The sequence below is a fragment of the Telopea speciosissima genome, chromosome 6 (assembly GCF_018873765.1).
Source record: "Telopea speciosissima isolate NSW1024214 ecotype Mountain lineage chromosome 6, Tspe_v1, whole genome shotgun sequence".
Taxonomy (NCBI): domain Eukaryota; kingdom Viridiplantae; phylum Streptophyta; class Magnoliopsida; order Proteales; family Proteaceae; genus Telopea; species Telopea speciosissima.
In genome coordinates this window covers 16,791,531-16,811,866 of record NC_057921.1, presented here as the reverse complement: position 1 = coordinate 16,811,866, position 20,336 = coordinate 16,791,531, and positions in this window count along the sequence as shown.

Sequence of the window (20,336 nt, the reverse complement as noted above, 5' to 3'; positions counted from 1 at the left end):
GTCAAACATTTAATTTTAGAGTATTTATTTTTTCTTTCCAACTTGGATACTTCAGTTCAAATTAAGACCTTTTGTCGTCCAACTTGATAAATCATTGTAAAGTTTTCCTAAGATAGAGAGTCCGAAGGAGGAGACAATGAGAATAATCTACCATTCTACCTTAATTAGTCGAAACTAGAGAGAGAGAGAGAGAGAGAGAGAGAGAGAGAGAGATTCTTTCTCCTTAATTATTGTTAATCAAATTATTTATGGTAAATCTAGACCGGTAGCCTATCCAATCAATTTTAAATAAGATTAAAAATATTATTAAATTAAATCAAGTACTTTTTATTACCTAAAATGCATCAATGGTCATTAATGCATAATTATAATCTGATGACCATGAGGTTAGTTGTGTGGAATATACACTACCAGCAAGACCAAGCAGCCTTCTTTCTCCCTTATATTAATTATTCGGGAAAAGGAATACTAACCGGTCATGCAGAGTGGCATGTACATATGCCCAGACACAGCCACGCGCTAAATGATCGACGTAACCCTGGTCCTTTCCGCCTTTCCAAGGGGTGCACTGGTCATTTCATGCATGACAATCTAGGCTCAAGTACATGTCACGTTGCGTAATCGGTTACCGTTCTTTATCCCTAATTATTTAAAAAAAAAAGGAGAAAGTTTTCATACACGGTCGTGTAACCGTGTATGTGAGAGGGTGGAAGTTCCAAGGCATTAATTAATGGGTGGGGATTTATGACTTTTCCAATTCTTTGTGAGAGACCCTCTCACATACACGGCTGTGTAAGCCGTGTATGAAAATTTTCCCCAAAAAAAAATACAAACAATGATTTAAAAAAAACACACAATGGGAAATAGTTTTTTGTCCGTGAGTGTGGCCTACACCAACACTCCCATGTGTTTATCTCTCTCCTACTCAAAACAAGGGGGCAAATGTGTCTTTTCATATTGGGAGGAGAGAGATAGAGTCATGGGAGTGTTGGTGTAGGCCACACTCCTGAATAGATTTCTTTTTCCCAAAAACAATATAAGAGGGTGTAGTGTAGGGGTGTCAAATAGTTGGTTCGGCCCAGTTTTGGTCTGAGAATGAGAGACCAAAACCAAAGCGTTAAGAAACTTCAGTTTTTGATCGATTTTTATTTCGGTGCAGTACGGTTTCAGTTTATTTCATATTTTTGGTATCAAAGTAATACTGGTTTGGATCGGTTTGTTTTCGGGCTTGAATCATAATGAAATCTTACATTCACAATCTATAGTGAGGAAAGATTCAATAAAGTTAAAACACGTTATTAAATAATCTTCCTATTAACAATCAAAGATCGATCGCAGCGGAAGCAAAAACAAAAGATCAAGATATCAATGGGAGAAGTCATTCTCAAACAATGAAACAATGCAGGGATCGATTATTACCTAAGCCTCACAGATGCAAGACCTCCAATCGATGATAGCCCTTTCACGATCGTTTCCACACACCACGCAGGCTTTGTGTTCCCACCACGGTTAAGCTATCTCCTCCAAAGTTCCAAGAACACAAAAGCTTGGACCACCTCTAGGATCAAACACCAAGAGAGCAAGAGAGGGAGAGGACGGTTTCTAGGAGCGAGAGAGAGCTCTGCGTTTTTGGGTTCTTGTGTATATCCCTTCTGATTTTGCAATTCCACAAATAATATATATTTGTCTCACAAAATCCCCAAAAATGCTAGGTCACATGGGTGTGATATATTGAGTTACTAATTGTGACTCAATTATCTACCCATCCAATCTTTCTCTAATAGGAAAGATATGCATTGCTAGAGGAATCAAATATTGGGTTGAATATTCAATATTCACCCACCAAGTTTCCTTTTCTAACAATCTCCTCCATCCTACTGTAAGATCCAATCTTATAAGAGGATCATGAAACGGAAACCATGATCAACCGTTACAACGTAGATGAATGGAACCGAAAGGAAAGGGGTAGGATCGCAATGGGATACCACTTAGCTTCCAAGAAATATGACATCGAAGATGCTAAGAAGATTTAATAACCTACGCCCAAGGTAAGTAGTGAAAGCATGCATCAGTCCCCCACAAAACAATGTTGCATGGTTCAATATAAGGCATGTGTACGAGACTGTCAATCCTCAATGAACTGATACACCGATCGAGAGATTCAATTACCTTGATTGGACCAAAGAAAAACATTTCAAACAAAATGTTCAAGAATATAGATAACATTTTGTAAGTATATATGTCTAAAAACATTTTGAAAACATTTTTGAAAATGCTACTAGTACCGGATTTGAGTCCAATCCTGTATAGAATACTCTCCTCAACATAATCCCAAGGTATGGGCAGTAAATTCCATGTTGGGCATCTCTTTCGAATATAGTCACACACTATGAGTCCAGTGCACCAATATATAGTCAAAGGGAGACATCAACCGTTGGTACACCAAAACTTACAACACATGAATGCAACGATAAGGACCCCTCAGGTCAAGGGACCAACCGAGAACTACTTAAGAGAATCTCATTTTCTTTATGAACTGACACTACACCACATGTGAAATTCTCAATGATCCAGTCCAATGTACACACCATATGTACACTCACATTTGTGTCTTGGAAAAGCAACCTCCCTAAGCACACACAATGTGACCACCATGCCAGATGGGAAGTCTAGTCCCATCCCTAGTGGTGAACAGTTTTAGGTATAAATACCTATGGACAATAACTGAGCTCAACAACTGATCATGCTAATCAAAACAAATTTATTAATTTAAATAGAAGGAGTTTTGTACATCAGTGCCAGTTACCCATGGACTTCACCCCCATATTCCCAACATGTTTCTCAAAAACACTAGGAGGCAACGCCTTAGTCATGGGGTCAGAAAGGTTATCTGTAGTGTCAACCTTAGCTATGGCTATGTCACCACACTGAATAATCTCACGAATTAAGTGATATTTTTGCTCCACATGCTTGTTCCTCTGATGAGCTCTTGGTTCCTTCGCTTGTGCAATAGCTCCCCTGTCGTCACATAACAATTGTATGGGTCGCTCCACTAGCTCAGGCACTACCCCTAGGTCTGTCAAGAATTTCTTGAGCCAGACGCCTTCCTTGGCTGCTTCACTAGCTGCCAAGTACTCAGCTTCAGTTGTGGAATCAACTGTTGACTTCTGTTTGGCACTCCTCCAAATCACTGCACCCCCACCAATCACAAAAACCATCCCAGAGGTAGATTTTCTGTCATCCTTGTCAGTTTAGAAATTCGAATCCATATATCTAACTACTGATAACTAATCACAACCATATACAAGGAAGTAATCTTTGGTCCTCCTTAAGTACTTGAGGATCCCCTTGACAGCTGTCCAGTGCTCCTGTCTTGAATTGGATTGATAGCGACTCACAATCCCTACGGCATGACAAATATCTGGCCTGGTACACAACATGGCATACATGAGACTTCCTACTGCCGAAGCATAAGGAGCTTTCTTCATAGCCTTAATTTCCTCAAGAGTTTAAGGACATTGTGACTTGGATAAACCGATTCCATGTCTGAGAGGCACATTACCTCTCTTCGAATCCTGCATGTTGAACCTCTCAAGCACTTTGTCAATGTAGGTGGATTGTGACAATCCCAACATCCTCTTCTTGCGATCTCTCACAAGCTTAATTCCTAGGATGTAGCTAGCTTCACCCAGATCTTTCATTGAGAATGTTTTGGATAACCACATCTTTACAGATGAAAGAAACTCCACATCATTCCCAATGAGCAATATATCATCCACATATAAAACTAGGAAACAGACGGCATTTCCATGGACTTTCTTAGACACACATGGCTCATCAATGTTTTGTTCAAACTCAAAATCCTTAATAGTTTGGTCAAAATGGATGTTCCATGATCTGGAAGCTTATTTCAGTCCATTAATGGACCTTAACAACCTGCATACCTTATTTTCCTCCCCTGGGGAGACAAAACCCTCTGGCTGATTCATGTAAATGACCTCATCAAGATAATCGTTAAGGAAAGCGGTCTGTACATCCATCTGCCAGATTTTATAGTTATGGTATGCAGCAATCAATAATAGAATCTGAATGGATTTAATCATTGCTACAGGTGAGAAGGTTTCAACATAGTCAACACCCTCTTTATGAGTGTATCCCTTCGCCACCAGTCTTGCCTTGAAACGTTCCACCTTTCCATCCACACCTCTCTTCCTCTTGTAGATCCATTTACAGCCTATGGGTTTTACCCCTTCTGACAGATCTTCAAGAGTCCAGACATGGTTAGAATCCATGGAATCTATTTTATTGCGCATAGCTTCTTGCCATTTCACCGAGTTAACATCCTTAAGAGCCTCGGCATAAGTATAAGGATCTGTGTCTGAACAATCAGACACCATGTGGAATTCTTCCACCTTTTGATCCTCCTCTATGAGAAGGTTCAAACAAGTTGGTGGTCTGATAGACCTCTCACTCCTCTTAGGCTCTTGAGGCTGTTGCTCAACTGTGGGTATGTCAATTGGAACCTCTGTCGGCGCAGAGGGTACTTGGTCATCAGTTATTTCTTTAATGACCACTGGATCTGACCTTGGTGAGATCATATCATCCTTAAGAAATGTCGCATGCTTACTAACTATGACTTTCTGATTAACAGGGTCATAGAAGTAGTAGCCTATCGTAGTCTTAGGGTATCCTAAGAAATAGCATCTATCTATTCGGGATTTCAACTTATCTGTCTGTAGTTTTCTTACATGAGCTATACAACCCCACACCTTAAGATGTTGAAGACTTGGCTTACGCCGATACCACAACTCAAAAGGTGTTTTGGTCACAGACTTTGTTGGTACTCTGTTCAGTATATAGATGGCAGTTTCTAGTGCGAAACCCCAAAAACTCAATGGCAGTTCTGAATAACTCAACATGGACCGAACCATGTCTAACAAGGTTCGGTTCCTCCTTTCTAAAACTCCGTTCTGTTGAGGTGTCCCTGGGGTAGTCAACTAGGTTATGATCCCAGCTTCTTTCAGATAGTTCCTGAACTCATCTGATAAGTACTCTCCTCCTCAATCAGATCGGAGGCACTTGATGTAATTATCCAACTGTTTTTCAACCTCCGCTCAAAATTCCTTGAATTTATCAAAGGTTTCCGACTTGGGATGCATCAAGTAAATATAACCATAACGAGAGTAGTCATCAGTGAAGGTCACGAAGTATTCATAATCATACCTCGCCTGAACGTTAATGGGTCCACATAAATCTGAGTGTATCAATTCTAACACTGCTTCGGCTCTTCTTCCCTTATTAGAGAAGGGTTTCTTGGACATCTTTTCTTATAGACACGACTCATAGGTTGGGTAAGGTTCTACCTTTAATGATTCCAAAGGCCCATCCTTCACCAACCTGTTTATCCTTTCTACTCCAATATGACCTAACCTCAAGTGCCAAAGATATGTTGAATTATCTTGGGCTGATTTTCTTTTCAAAGAATTATTGGAGATCTCATTTACCTCTAGTACCGGTTTTAAGAGATATAATCCATTATCCAGTAGGCCAGAAGCAATAAAAGAATTATTCAACTGAATAGTTAACTTATTACCAAGAGGAAAGTATAACCATCCAAAACAAGCCTACTAACAAAAATAATGGTCCTCCTAAAATAAGGAACATAAAAACAATCTCTCAAAACTAAAGTACTATTATCAAAAACTAAATTAAAATCTCCAACGACCTCAGCACCCGTACCCGTTCGCAGACGAACTTTATCCTTACTCAGTCTTCTTGTCAGCTTGAACCCCTGCAACAAGTTGTAAATATGGGCGGTAGACCCTGAGTCCACCAACCATGTGTTAGTAGGTTCCTCTGACAAATTAGACTCATAAAGGACCAAGGTTTCAGAAATACATTCTTCCTGTTTCTCCTGCTTCTTTTTCTGAGCAGCTAGGAAAGCACGACATTCCTTCTTCCAATGTCCATCCTTCTTACAATAGAAACAAGTCCCCTTGCCCTTGTTCTTTTGAATTCCCCTGGTGCCAACCTTAGGGTTTTTACCCTTGTCAGCCTTCTTCTTCTTCTTCTTGCCCTTGGGCTTGAAGGAAGAAGACTTGTCCTTTGTAGTTAAGACCTCCACTTTCTGCTTCTTGGATGCAGCTTCCACTTCTTACAACATGTTGCCCAGCTCAGGGAGTTCCATGGAGAGTTTATTCATGTTATAATTAACAATAAACGATCCGTAGGTCTCCTGAGGCAATGATTAGAAGATGACATCCGTCTTATAATTCAGCTTGAAGGATGTCCCAAGGTTCTCCAGTTCAAGGAAGAAATTCCGCATTTTCATGACATGGTCAATAATCGGAGTACCTTGAGCCATCTTCGTGCTATGGAGGAGTGTCACCAGTTGATAATGGGCATGTCTTTCTTCTCTCACATACATCTCCTTCAACTCCTCCATCATGTCCTTAGTCAAGTACAGATCCTTGACCGAATCAGCGATGGTCTTCTCTAGAAAACTCAACACGAGGAGTTTTATCTTAGAGTTTTTTTGTCCAAACAACTCATAAGCCGTCTTAGAATTAGGATTCTCCTCATTAGGGAATTCAGGCTCTTCTTCATCCAGGATGGACATTAGACCTTTTGTAGATAGGAGTAACTTGATGTTCTTCCTCCAGTCAACATAGTTTGGGCCGGTCAAAACATGGTCTTTGATAAGGGCGGCATAGTTCATTTGGGTTGATATTTTTTTAAAATCTACATGATGTACAAAAATAATAATTAGCATGATCGACAACCATTGAAATAACTGGGGTAAGAACAATCAATGGTCAATCACACCCCAAACTTCCCTCTAGCTTGTAGGGCATGAATTGAAAATGACCAACCCTCATGCTCCTGACTTAGCCTATCGGAGTTCATCATTTGCATCTTGGTTGGGTGGACTATTCTGTCCATCACTTAGACTTCCAATGTATTTGGCCACCTGAGTGTCATGCCCATTCCTATCGGCTGGCACACACTCAAGTCAAGTGTTTATCCTTAATTTTGGAGGGAACTATGGTGTTTGTGAGTTAATGCCTATTATCATAGTGCACATACCACTAACCACATTCTCTACCTATCACATGTGAGATGAGTGCAAATAATTTCACAATTCACCCAAATATTATCCTATCGGCATCTACAAGGGTGGATCAATGACATTTCTACACTCACCAACTAAGGGAGGCCATGAAAATCCCACCAACCAGGGTTTCCCACATCACACTTGTATTAAAATTGAGGGAAAAACTAGAACGTATATTAAACCATAAACATACATCCAATGTATAAAAGCACATCCATCTAATGGAAATAATAAACACATAAACACCAATGGTTTGGGATAGCATCTTTAATCAACATGAGTTCATAACTAAGACATACTCACTTTGACAAAAAATGGATGGGAGCAATCACAGCCTCATATGTTACTCCCACACATAGTAAAATTAGTGTGATAATGCATATGCAATTAACTATTACAGAGAAATTCCAAAATTGTAATAAATTTGGACACTTCAAGTGAGCAAGCCCTTCCTTCAACCATCTCTCCAACTGCCCGGCAAGATCCTTGATCAACGATCCAGATCTCATCACGATCTCCAAGAGGTTACAATAAATAATTGAAAATGCAACTAAAAAATTATTACAACCCTTTCAAATAAAATTACAAGACAGGAAACCAGTCCACCAAATTGGACTACCTGGAGGATAAAGAAGGAAATATATATCAAGTCACATCCATGCCATGCCCTACCACACACATCCATCTAATGCATGTAATTTTTTTTAAAAATCCCATAACCATGGTCCTCAGTACACATATGATGCTCAAAAATTAATATTCCAATATTTTATGTGAAAAATGCCAAAAACACATAAAATCATCATCGCCATGACAATCCAAGTCACTATGATCATGTGCATCCAATGCACCCATCATACAACCATTACCATGACAACTTATGTGATAATGATTATGTGCATCACATGACCATTACCATGACAACCAGTGTCACTATGGTCATATGCATCACATAGCCATTACCATGACAACTTATGTCATAATGGTTATATCACATGCCCCCACATAATAATGACATACATGCTTACAATAAAATTATTAAACCATAAAAATATCATAAGCCATTATGCACATTGGGGAAGGTGGGTGAATGAATGAATCTTTCCACCCACCTTCTCCAAGAGATCTTCCCAATAAAGCAAACTAGAATTTTTTTTTTTATTTGAAAAACTGCTACATAAAATAGCCAAATAAAAAACATAAACAAGGGAAGATCACATACATAAAGTGCACAAAGGCACATATGCATCACCACACACGGCAGGGCTGCCAAAACACGCACACGACAGGCAGCCATGGTGCGTACAAGGGAGGACAGGCCGTGACAAAGGGGGAGGGGGTTGGGTGCATGCGGTGGGGAGGGGCGCGTGCAGGTAGCAAGCCCGCGGCCCCTCCTTCCCATGCATCTTAATCCCCCCAAATTTTTTTTTTTTTAATAAAAGACTGAATAAAAAATTAAGAGCACCACATGCATAATGGAGAAGAGAAAACAGCCCCATCGATAATGAGGCTCTGATACTATTGTTAGTAATCAAAGATCGATCGCAGCGGAAGCAAAAATAAAAGATCAAGATATCAATGGGAGAAGTCATTCTCAAACAGTGAAACAATGTAGGGATCGATTATTACCTAAGCCTCACAGATGCAAGACCTCCAATTGATGATAGCCCTTCCGTGATCGTTCCACGCACCACGCAGGCTTTGCGTTCCCACCACGGTCAAGCTATCTCCTCCAAAGTTTCAAGAACATAAAAGCTTGGACCACCTCTAGGATCAAACACCAAGAGAGCAAGAGAGGGAGAGGACGGTTTCTAGGAGGGAGAGAGAGCTCTGCATTTTTGAGTTCTTGTGTATTTCCCTTCTGATTTTGCAATTCCACAAATAATATATATTTATCTCACAAAATCCCAAAAAATGCTAGCTCACATGGGTGTGATATATTTGATATCTATGTGTTGAGCAACATATTTGCAACACATGTATTGTAATTGGTGTCAACACTGCCAAGTGTCATTTAATTGGTAGATTAAATGGACTAGTTAAATTGAGGACCAAATGTATTGGTTCAATTTCAGCTGTATTGGTTCAATTTCTAAGTGGCTCAATTTGAACCAAACCAATTTTATTTTTGTGGATTGATGATAGCTCAAGTGGAATGGTGATGTCAGCAGCACATGCACATTAGTTGAATATAAACATAGCTGCCGTATGATGCCCTGATGTAGTGTATAAGGTGATGGACAACAGCAGTGCATTATCATTAAATAAAAAAGAAGCTGCCACTTACCCTTCTAGGATTCCTCATGCACATAAGTTCAACAAGTGGTGGAGATACATCTCATGCGTAGACAGCTGGTTGCATAGCTATTGAGTTGGTTTAAAAAAGAATAAAAAAGGGAGAAGGCAGCAGATATGTTAAACAAGGACTGTACATGCTATTCTAGGAGGAGTCTCGAGCAGTCTTTAGAACTTTTATATGGAAAGTTGGACAGCTGGCATGATGGGCAAGAAGTTCCACGAAATTAGAAACTCTCCCTCATGGATTGAATATAATATATTTTTGGGCTCTTCTTATTCTCTAATACAGATCCGATACAGTCAGAGAAAGGATTTTATTCTTTTAAATCAAGGTTTCCTAATTAGAATAACCTTGCAGCCTAAGTTTGCACATAGAATGGAAACTCTTAAGTTTCTTTTTTTTCCTCTTGCAGAAGCTGTGCTGCCTATCTATGTTTATATAAAAAAGAGGGGCTGCTTTACAAAAAATTCTTTTTGTGTGCATGAGAATTGTGAAGAAAAGAGTGAGAAATAGAGCAGCCGTTTGGGAGTATGTGAAGTGGCAGAACTGAAAGAAGATCTGTGAATTATGGTGGTTGCTATCATGATTCTGTTAGAAGGCATCATACTGGTTTTCAAAAGCGAAGCTTGATCGAGTGATGCTGCTACTGTGTTACAGAATATATTGATGATCTGCAAGCGACTGCTGCTGTCCAGATTTAAAAGAAAGGAGGTGTTGTTTACAGAAGTTAAAGAGGAATTACTCGACCATATTTCATAGAAGGAAGGTGCTGCCCTTGTTACTGTTCTGAAAGCAAGTGCGCCTTGTTGCTGCCCATAATTGAGAAGATAGTAAAGAGTGCTTCAGGTCATATGGAGTTGAGAATCTAAGTACAGAGGAGGCAGCCTTGAATTTTCTATTATTGCTTCCGTCATCCAAGAGATGCACGTTGAGAGGAGGTATTGTTGCTACTGCCATTACATTTCTTGGTGATTTGATTTTAATTGCTATTGTTATGATCGAATGGTGCAATGGTGTTGCTACTGTTTTACTGAAGTTTTGGTACTGTGAGAAGTAATCTCAGTTTGTTCGATTATATGCTGCCATGGTCTCATGCTGTTCCTCTTTGATTTATTGAGAGTAATTATAAAGAGGGTTATATGATTGGTGCTGCTGCCACTGTTCTGTATTGTTGCTGCCATGACTTGATATATTGCTGTTGATTGTGACTGATGTCTCTTGGAGGATTGGTTATCATATCCTGTAAGGTGCTGCCATACTTATTTGTTTTTGATTGGTGAAGCTGGAGTTGTTGCACCTTGTCTGATAAGGTGTGTGTGGTGATTGTGAGAAGACAGAAATCAGAAAGGGTGCCACATTGTCTATTTAAATTCTGATTTTTACATTGTTACATGTATGTTTACTTTGGGCCTTGGGTAGACATCATGTATTAGGGGTTTTCATTGTAAACCTTGATTTATTGGTGATTGGCTGTAAACACTATTACGTGGGTGCGTGACTAGTGTCTTTGGGGTTGTAGCTCCAAACACAGTGGGTGTTGTGTTGAATTTTTGTAAGGGGTGGGTGCTCCTCACTGGTGGGTGCTAGTGGAATTGTTCCATATTGTGCTTATACATATAGGCCACTTTTCGAGTCGGTGTTCGAGTGGTCATTGCACCGTGGACGTAGCCTTCGGGTGAATCACGTAATTCTCTGTGTGCCTTGTGGATTGTGTTTGTACTTTTAGGTATTTGTTGACGAGAGCGGCACGTGAGGGAACGTTTTAAGACATCACTGATTCACCCCCCTTCTCAGTGATCCATTGGGTATAACACTATTGAGTTACTAATTGTGACTCAATTATCTACCCATCCAATCTTTCTCTAATAGGAAAGATATGCATTGCTAGAGGAATCAAATATTGGGTTGAATATTCAATATTCACCCACCAAGTTTCCTTTTCTAACAATCTCCTCCATCCTACTGTAAGATCCAATCTAGGAAAGAGGCAAACTAGTAAACAACTAGGAATAGAGAAATTGATTTGATGTGTTCATGTTGTAATCACAACAAAGAGGAATAAATTGTACGGGGAAGATAAGTAATGTTAAAATCAGTGGATAACTAATCAATGAGAAGATAATTAATATTGAGATCAAGATTCATCTTTTCCCCCCAACCCTCCCCCACACTTATTCCCCTACAACTCCACTTACCTCGTCACTTTCCCCGTCCCTACCCCTGCATCTCCCTCTAGCCCTTCCATTAAACACTCAATCTCGTGGCGGTTCAGGTTGTATGCTTTTGAATTAAAAGTTCCATTGCAAAGTTGATCCATGTCATGATCCCAAATTCTCATGGGGTGACAATACTATTATTGAAGATGGGTTGTTGGACACTCTTGAAATGGGAACCGTGGAGGGAGAAGAAACTCTGGAGGAAGGGGAGTTCAGATTTCCTCACTGCTCTCTGGGGACAAGGAGTCCGCTGTCCCTCATCCTAATCCATTAACTGGTGAGTACTGTCGTAATGAAGGGGTTCGAAGGATAGGGGTTGGAAATATCCCTTCTCCAAAAGCCAGAAGGAGGGAATGCTCCTTCACCTTGTGGAGCCTCATCTGGTTGATGGTAAGCCTGTAGCTATATGTCCGGCTGAGGTAATTAGATTGGAGATGGTGCTTTAGGTGAACACATTAGTGGGACCTTACCAAAAAAAAAAAAACACATTAGTGGGAAATTAATTTCCTAGGTAATTAAGGCTTTGTATGGCAACACTTCTGTGTTTTTTGAGTGTTTTTGGGTCCGACACAGTTTTTTGTGTTTCAGTGTTTTTTTGAGCGTTTCTGGGTCTTGAAATGTTGTATGGTAATATTGGGAAAAAAATGTTTTTGTATCTAAGAAGAAACAAAATCTGTATGGGTCGCACTTTACATAATCGTTTTTGTTGTTTACCAAAAATTACGTAAAATGCCACCTACAACAATACTAGTTTTCCAATATGTTATAGATCACCCTTTGCAACTCCTTCCCATACATAAATTTGATTCCATCAATTTCCCAAATGAGTTCTTTTTTTTAAGATACGCTGAATAGTTTTGCTTGTTTTCTTCTTTTTTTCTCCCATTTTATAGGCATATTAGTTTGATTCCAAGAATAGGACCAGATCTTGATTAACCATTTTCCTTTCTTGTATATTGGAAAGATCAATTTTGTCTTCATTGACCTGCCCAAAAGAACCAACTAGCCTTTTTTTTTTTGCTTGATATTCAACTGAACTAGAATTTGGGATGGTTCTTGATGACTCTGTTGTTGCAAACCAACCGTACAACTGCTAGGATTTTCCTAGCAGTTCTGGATGTTGTGAACCCATAGTTTAAGCAGAGGTTGGATTGGATGGTGGAGATCAACCATAAGCTTCTTGCAGTTGGAGAGAGCTAAGACATAGCCTTGGTGAGAAACTTAAAGAGGGTCCCCCTCATTGTAGCTTTGGCTTCCGAGCTCTTGGCTGCTTATCTCATGCCCCCAATTAAGTCTGGATCGGTGGATTTTGTAGAGTTTGAGACACAACTTGTGTACTAAATGTTATATGTTTGACCCCATGTAGTGCTTGATAGCTTTGAGTACTATTGTTAATTATCACTGTAAAGCTCTTGTATGCAACTGAGGAAACATTAGTTTTCTGAATTTAACTCTTCAAGTTCTTTATGTAAAGCTACAATATTATCATTTTCCCCTTTTTTGGGGAGAGTGTATGCTTTCTTCCTTTTTCATAATTATTTTTATTTTTTGGCAATGAAGGCAGTGGATTTCCTTGGTTCAATTCTCTCCCCTCTTCAATTGTACCCACTTCCCCTCCCAATTCCCTCAGCCTCCTCAATTTTTCCAGAATGAAGTGCTCGAACCTTGCTTGGACTTATAACCATGGCTAAGCAAAAAGTAATGAGGGTTTTTGAATCGTCCCCTGTTGTGTTTATTCTGTAAACAACAGAGCTTCAAGGGATCCGACAATGGCATCTCTCTGCAAATTACCTTTTCTTTGTCTCCACTTGTTCCAAAAATTACGTAAAATGACAATGATGTCTCTCTACAAATTCAGATCTTTTTATTTTCTTCTTTTTAGTGTAAATAGGTAGAAGAAAAAACTCTAATCAAAGATGGTTTCCATTTGAGAAATAGGGTAGTGTTAAAATATACCTTGGGTATTTTTAGCAGAGGTCGAGTGCAAAAATGACTTGCAGAGGTCAAGCGCGACAGAGAGTGGCAAGGGTCGATTGCGAAGACAATAGTAGAGGTTGAGCGGGATGGAGAGTTGTAGAGGTCGGGTGCTTCACTTGGCACCAGTGGTTGAGCACGACGGAGATTTGCTGAGGTTGAGCGCGAAGAGAGCACCAGAGTTCTTCTCAGATTTACAGAGGTCGAGCAAGAAGGTAGTCTTACGAGTGAAGTTTGTGAGGTTTTAGGGCAAAACAACACTATTGTTATGTATTTATTTGGAATTCCAATATTACCCTTGTTAACTTAAGTCAGACTGATGTTTCTCTGAAAATTGGTTGAAATGTTTCTCCAATGTGAGAAACATGATTTTGGTGCTTTGCAAATGGGGCTCAAATGTGTGCCATGTGCCCGGTTCGTTAAAAAAAAACAAAAAAAAAAAAAAACACCAAACATACCATACAGTTTTCACCCCGTTTTGGTTCCAAAACATAAAAACACTAGAAACGCTTTTTAAGAACTTTGCCATACAGAGCCTAAGAGACCACCTTTTTTGGCTGTGAAAAACTCCCTTATAAAATAATGGTGTTGTTGTGTTGAAAGATCAAAGTTTTGTTGTTGGATTCTAGCTTCTTTTTTTTTTTTTTTTTTTTTCAACTCTCAGAGGATGACTATTAGGAAAACACTTCCCTCCCTCCATGGTTGTTTTGATGATAACAAACACTTTGGTATAAGTCATTGTATTGGAAAATAGTTCGTTGACAGGATTAAATAATAAAGAAGAACAAGTTAAGATTTGAAAGACACGATGTCACACCCCCATCCCTCAACCTGGGGAAAAGTGACGGCAATACCCTTATATTCCACACCGAACTATAGGATCGACACTTTGTTGTGTCATGACACTACTCGGGTTCTTATTCAGAATATAAGAACCAAAATCAGAGTTGTAGCGGAATAAATATGTAATATAGTCAATCCAAATATAATAGGAATTTTAAATGAGAACTTCCTTGTATAGATAACGGTTTCAGTTTCCAACCCAACAGTTAAATACCATATATAGCAGTTAATAATATCCAAGGAAGTAAAAGAAATAAAATCCCAAGGTTATTGGTTACAGTAATCCAAAATGTTAGCCAATAAAAAAGAAGTAAAGTCCCAATTAAAGGGCCCCCTAGCCCGAACTATGGTGCTTCATGAGCACACTCATCACACAGGTAGTCAGATGCAAGCTCCATCTCTAACTGACCACCCCAAGCATCATAATCCTCACCACGAAGATAGGCCGGGTCAATCTCCAATGAATACGCCGTTCCTACATCCATATCTAAAAACAAAGGTTCCCGAGGGATGAGCTTACACAAGCCCAACGACCAATCAAACCAATCACAATTATACCATAATAGGTACACCATCAATGCATGCTAAAGTATGCACATCACATATGATGCATGAATGCTTTTGTTCAATTTTTTCCCTAGCAACAAGATTCTACATCGGGTTAAGTACTACAATAACACAGGCAGCATCATCGGTAAACGGTACCATAAACGGATGACAAATAACAGTGCCATAGAAACGGATGGTATTCTGACCATGTCGATCCCATGTTACCAAGAAAATCTACGAGACCGGACTCACTCACCGAGTTGTCCGTGAGCCCCCAATACAAATCCCATCCTGGCGTCTGCCAAAATACGACGGTGACTTCATGGTGGGCTATCTCGAAATATGGTCGGGACCCATGGGTTTGCCCGACACCTACACCCCTGTCGAAAGGATCATAGAACTGAGTGAATTACATCCTAGCCAACAAACAACTATTGAATGCATAAATATATATAATCTCGCGTGTGTGAGTATAGCCTGGAGATTGAGTCCATAGTACCTAAACCGGAGGCCAACTACCCTCTCGTCTCTCCAGCTTACACCCACACCAAGATCAATACGGTGGGTGTGATACCAAAATAACGGTCGGCCGATCACCACCCGAATCAAATCCATGAATCAATCATTGCAAAGAATTTCATATATAAAATATCCTATACTAACCATATCTAATTCTCATAAATAGCATCATGCATAACTAATCATGTTTCATTACGTTTAATATCCAATTCTATTAATAGACAAGACAAGGTTGGATCAATCATACATATCATTCATCCAAATCAACATGCACAACTAGCTTGATGCCTAATGAGAAACACACCATAAAATAGTTCAAATGTTCGATCCACTGAAAGTCAAAGTATAGGTATCTTTCACTCCCGCACAGTGCATGCTCCTCCTGTATGTGTATGCTAGCCTAACATGACAATATACAAGTGTACACCAAGTGAGAAGAGGTCTGGTCAGAGGTCTGGGGCTCAAACCCCAAAATAGCAGCATTTTGCACTAGGCAGCTCATGCTCTGTATTTCCTGGCGTCTCATGCATCAGCCGCCTGCTGCATCGTCCGCCAGAGTCCGAGAATTCAGGATTTGGCATGGATTGCTGCCAGACCTTGGCTAATGGCCAAGCAGCCATCTGGGATCAGTGTGGGGGTACTAAGGGTCTCCAAATAAGCTATCCTACCCTTGGTTTTTATCCAATTAGGATCCACCAAGCAAGACTTGATCCAAACACCAAAATCTATTAAAATAGAGTTCCATAATGGGGCTTTCATGGCACTATAGCCATAGGATTGACAATAGCCCAACCTAGGGTTCCAATTGATGCAGTAGGCATGCAATTAGATAGATATATCATCAAGTACAAAAAGCCTTAATATTAGATGCAAGATTGAATGGATTCCAATCAAATCTAAGCATGTACTAGCTAGGAAATCATTAAGGTTGGAGGGTTTACCAAGTAGTGAGCTAGAACAGCCAAGTGGGAATCTTTAATGGCTGAAATGGAGCTCCAAATAGTTATTCCCACAAGCTCCAAGAGCCAAGGTTGGAGGCAGCCAGCTAGGAGGGCAATGTGAACTTCAATGGGTCTTCAATGGAGGTGGAACCTCCCTTCTTCTCTTTCCCTTCTTCCTTCTAGCACCCTCTCTCTTTCTTTCTTGCTCTCCATGTTTTCCCCCCCTTCTTGGTGTAGGGAAATGAGAGAAATGAAGAGAGAGTAGGGTTTTGGCTGGGTTTAGCTAAGTGGCTTAGGCCTTGTTTGGTTTGGGAATGATTTTAAGGTCCAAAATGGGTTTGGTACATAGTGTAACCTAAATAGACCATAGGTTTATGGGTTTAGGGTCTAGTTGAGTCAGTTGGGTCCCAAATAGCCTAAAATAGGTAATGGCTAAGCCCTAGGCTAAGGCATGATTGAACCAAGCCGGTCTTAGTTTCACAGAGAAGCATTTCGGTAGCTGGCGGCTCATGCATCATCCTCCAGATATCTTGCTGTAAGAGCTGCCAACCCCAAATGACAGTTTTGAAGGTCCTACAGGGTTAGGGCCTCTTGAGTGGGTCTAAACAAGTGAGGTGGGTAATAATAGACATCAATCAAAAGGGTTGGCACACCCAATTTTCCAAGGGCATCATTGAAAATATAATAATGTAAAATGAACATACCTTCATTCCTCCAAGGAGGGTAGCATTGGGGGAAGGTTGACATGTGTGGAATCGTTGATGAACCTTCCTTGAATCCTATCGAGGAACTTCTCCTCAACAGGTTTGCTATTCGACATATTGAAGACCCTATAGGTTGGTTTCATGGTGATGTTCCAGAGGTCCCCAACATAATAGAGCTCTACCCCTACAAGCTCTTGATTTTAGGGCTTTTGGTTTACAAACTATAGGGCTTTTGGCTTTTGGAATTTCATAACAATATTAATAATGTTAATAAGTTACTTGGTTGTTTTATTTATTTATTTATTTTTGGTAAGGGGTTGTTTCGTTCAATCTTTGGTAATTTCTATTGCTGGATTTTAGGGCTTTTTTTCATTTGATTTTTGGTTTATATAATGATTATAATTTTAAATCTGTTTATCTTGAAATCAAATTTAAACATTTGTTTGCCATCAAATAGGCCCCTTTTAGTTAGTTGTTTCGTTTAATCTTTGGTAATTTCTATTGTTGGAGTTACAAATAGGCTATTGTGAATATTATCTTCTCATCTAGGATTCTGTATGCATTTGTGTTCCTAGTAGGAGACATGCTATCACTCCCCCATCCTAGTAAAGGATAAACTACAAGAAAAGGGGTGACTGGGACGATATGTTACACCCGCACTCCAAATATACCCTTATATCCAGAGGCAATCCAGACCTTACCCAAAGGGTAATGCCTTATGGCTATGGTCAACACTGATGACCTTGAACTGAAATTATTATAATAAGAACCCCCTCGAAACCCTGGAAGTGTGGGCTAAAGCCCCGTAACTTTCCTTGAAGTTTGGGCCATGACAGCAGCACTGGAGTCATGAACGAACTCACTCAAACTGAATCCGCTCGAGGATCCGCCCGTGCTGTCATTAGCCTTTTTGGATTATTTTCCTATGGGACCCACACCCCCGTGTCCTAGACACCCTAATTTAACCTTTGGATCATATGGACCCCTGCCCTCACCATTGATTGGTTGAGTGGGTCATAAAAGTGGGCCCAAAAGGCTTAACTTGGGTGAATAATGGGTTTTATACACCCTAGCCTAAACCAAACAGACCTTAGTGGACAATTAAGTCCTATGGACTTAGGCTGCACCCCAAACATGACCTAATGGACCTAATGGCTATGGCCAAGGCCAAACAAGCCCTAAGATCTAATTAAAACCCATTTAAAGACCTAAGGGCCACTAACTGATTGGGGGTACCTAAACCAAACACACCCTAAGGCCCATCTAACCCCTTAAAGGATAGGAGAACCCCTCTCTTTCACTTATCTCTCCCCCTCCCCCATAAACCGTGGAGGAGAAGAGACAAGAGAAGAAGGAGAAGAAGGAAAGAACAGGGAGAAGCAGAAGTAGGAGAGGAATAGGAGGGGAAGGGAAGAAGATGGAGGCCATGCCAAAATGGCTGGCAGCTCCACACCTCCTCCCAAGCTGGCCGGACCCAAGGGAGAAGAGAAAGAGGAGGAGAAGAGATGGAGAGAGTGGCCGGAAGAAGGAACCTCACCAAGGTAAGCTCCCCCAAACCTAGCTCTCCCTTATTTCTCTTTGATTTTGTTGGTTTCTTGAGCTAGGGCTAACCTAGGGTTCCATTTGGGACTCATGGTGAAGCTCGGCCCTAGTTGGGAGCACTAATGGTACTGACCTAGGCCTCTAAGTGCTACATTTGCAGTCATTGCTAATGAATCCATGGTTTTGAACCTTAAAACCCAACCCTTGGACCAATGTGAGACTTAATCCTTGTAGGACCTTGGATCCTTAAGGTGAGCCTAGGACCTAGTGACCTTAGGAAGGCTTAGACACCTCTCCCTTGTCCTTGAGAGCTTAGGGCACTCCAAGCTTCAAGCTGGAGCAAAAGCCCTCTGAAATCTCAGAAGAGACTACCGGCAGACGAACGACTGGATCCATCTATCGTGGTATCGTTTGTCAGTCCACCTAGTATAATCCTTGTGTGTTGGCCTGAGCGAACGAAGGCACGGATTCACTCTGTTTGCCTTCGTCTGAAGCCTGTTGCTCTCAGGTCTGTCTTAGGAATTGAATGGATGCAGGGGTGGACTCAAGAAGCACATCCACCCGTTAATCCTCTCCCTTTTAAGTATGTCTTAGGTGTCGAACAGATGCACCACCGGACTCAAGTAAGGAGTTCCGCTCATGGGTCCGCTCCCTCTGTTTTCACCTTTTGGCCTGAAAGGAGTCAGGGGCGGATTCACCTCTGCTGAGACCGCCCGTGAGTCCGCTCGTGCTATCTGGGTTAAAATCTGATTTTAACCTTAAGGGCCTAGTGTGGGACCCTTCTATGCATGCTTTAATGATTGTTTTTGTATTTCTAGGCTACCCAACTCGATGGATAGTGGGGAGCCCAGGTGAGATTCAAGTCAACCACACGCGGCGGTACCCGTGTTAGGTGAGTAGGTTCTGGGTGAGTTTGTTGGGTTTGATTATTATATATTTGTTAATAATAAGCATGCTATGATATATTTATAAGCATGGTGGGCATTGCATTTTATTCAAATGTGATCTATTATGAATGTGATAGTATGCTCACTATTGTATCGGGCTACGGTGCCAGTACCGGAACCCCAATTTATTTAAGTTATGAAAACTGTTGTATGTCATCCTGAACTGTATGTGCCATGCCATGCTGGTACCCGAGTACTAGATGGAATGGGACATTGATGTACCCGGAATACCTCTCGGGACGATAGGACCTGCATATAGTATAACTGCGGCTAGGATGCTTGTTCCCTTATGCTACGACCCTTGCCAACAGGGGTTTATGTATTGGATAGTCTGAGCACCTGTGGTCTGTGGAGGTGGGAGAGGCCAGGACAAGGGTAGTGATTGCTATCGGGGTTTGCCACTGGGTAGTCATGATTGTTCTACCGGCGCAGGTCCCTTCGTGACAATTGAGGTTTCACTGGGACGATAGGACCTGCATATAGTATAACTGTGGCTAGGATGCTTGTTCCTTTATGCTACGACCCTTGCCAACAAGGGTTTATGTATTGGATAGTCTGAGCACCTGTGGTCTGTGGAGGTGGGAGAGGCCAGGACAAGGGTAGTGATTGCTATCGGGGTTTGCCACTGGGTAGTCATGATGGTTTCTACTGGCGCAGGTCCCTTCGTGACAATTGAGGTTTCACTGGG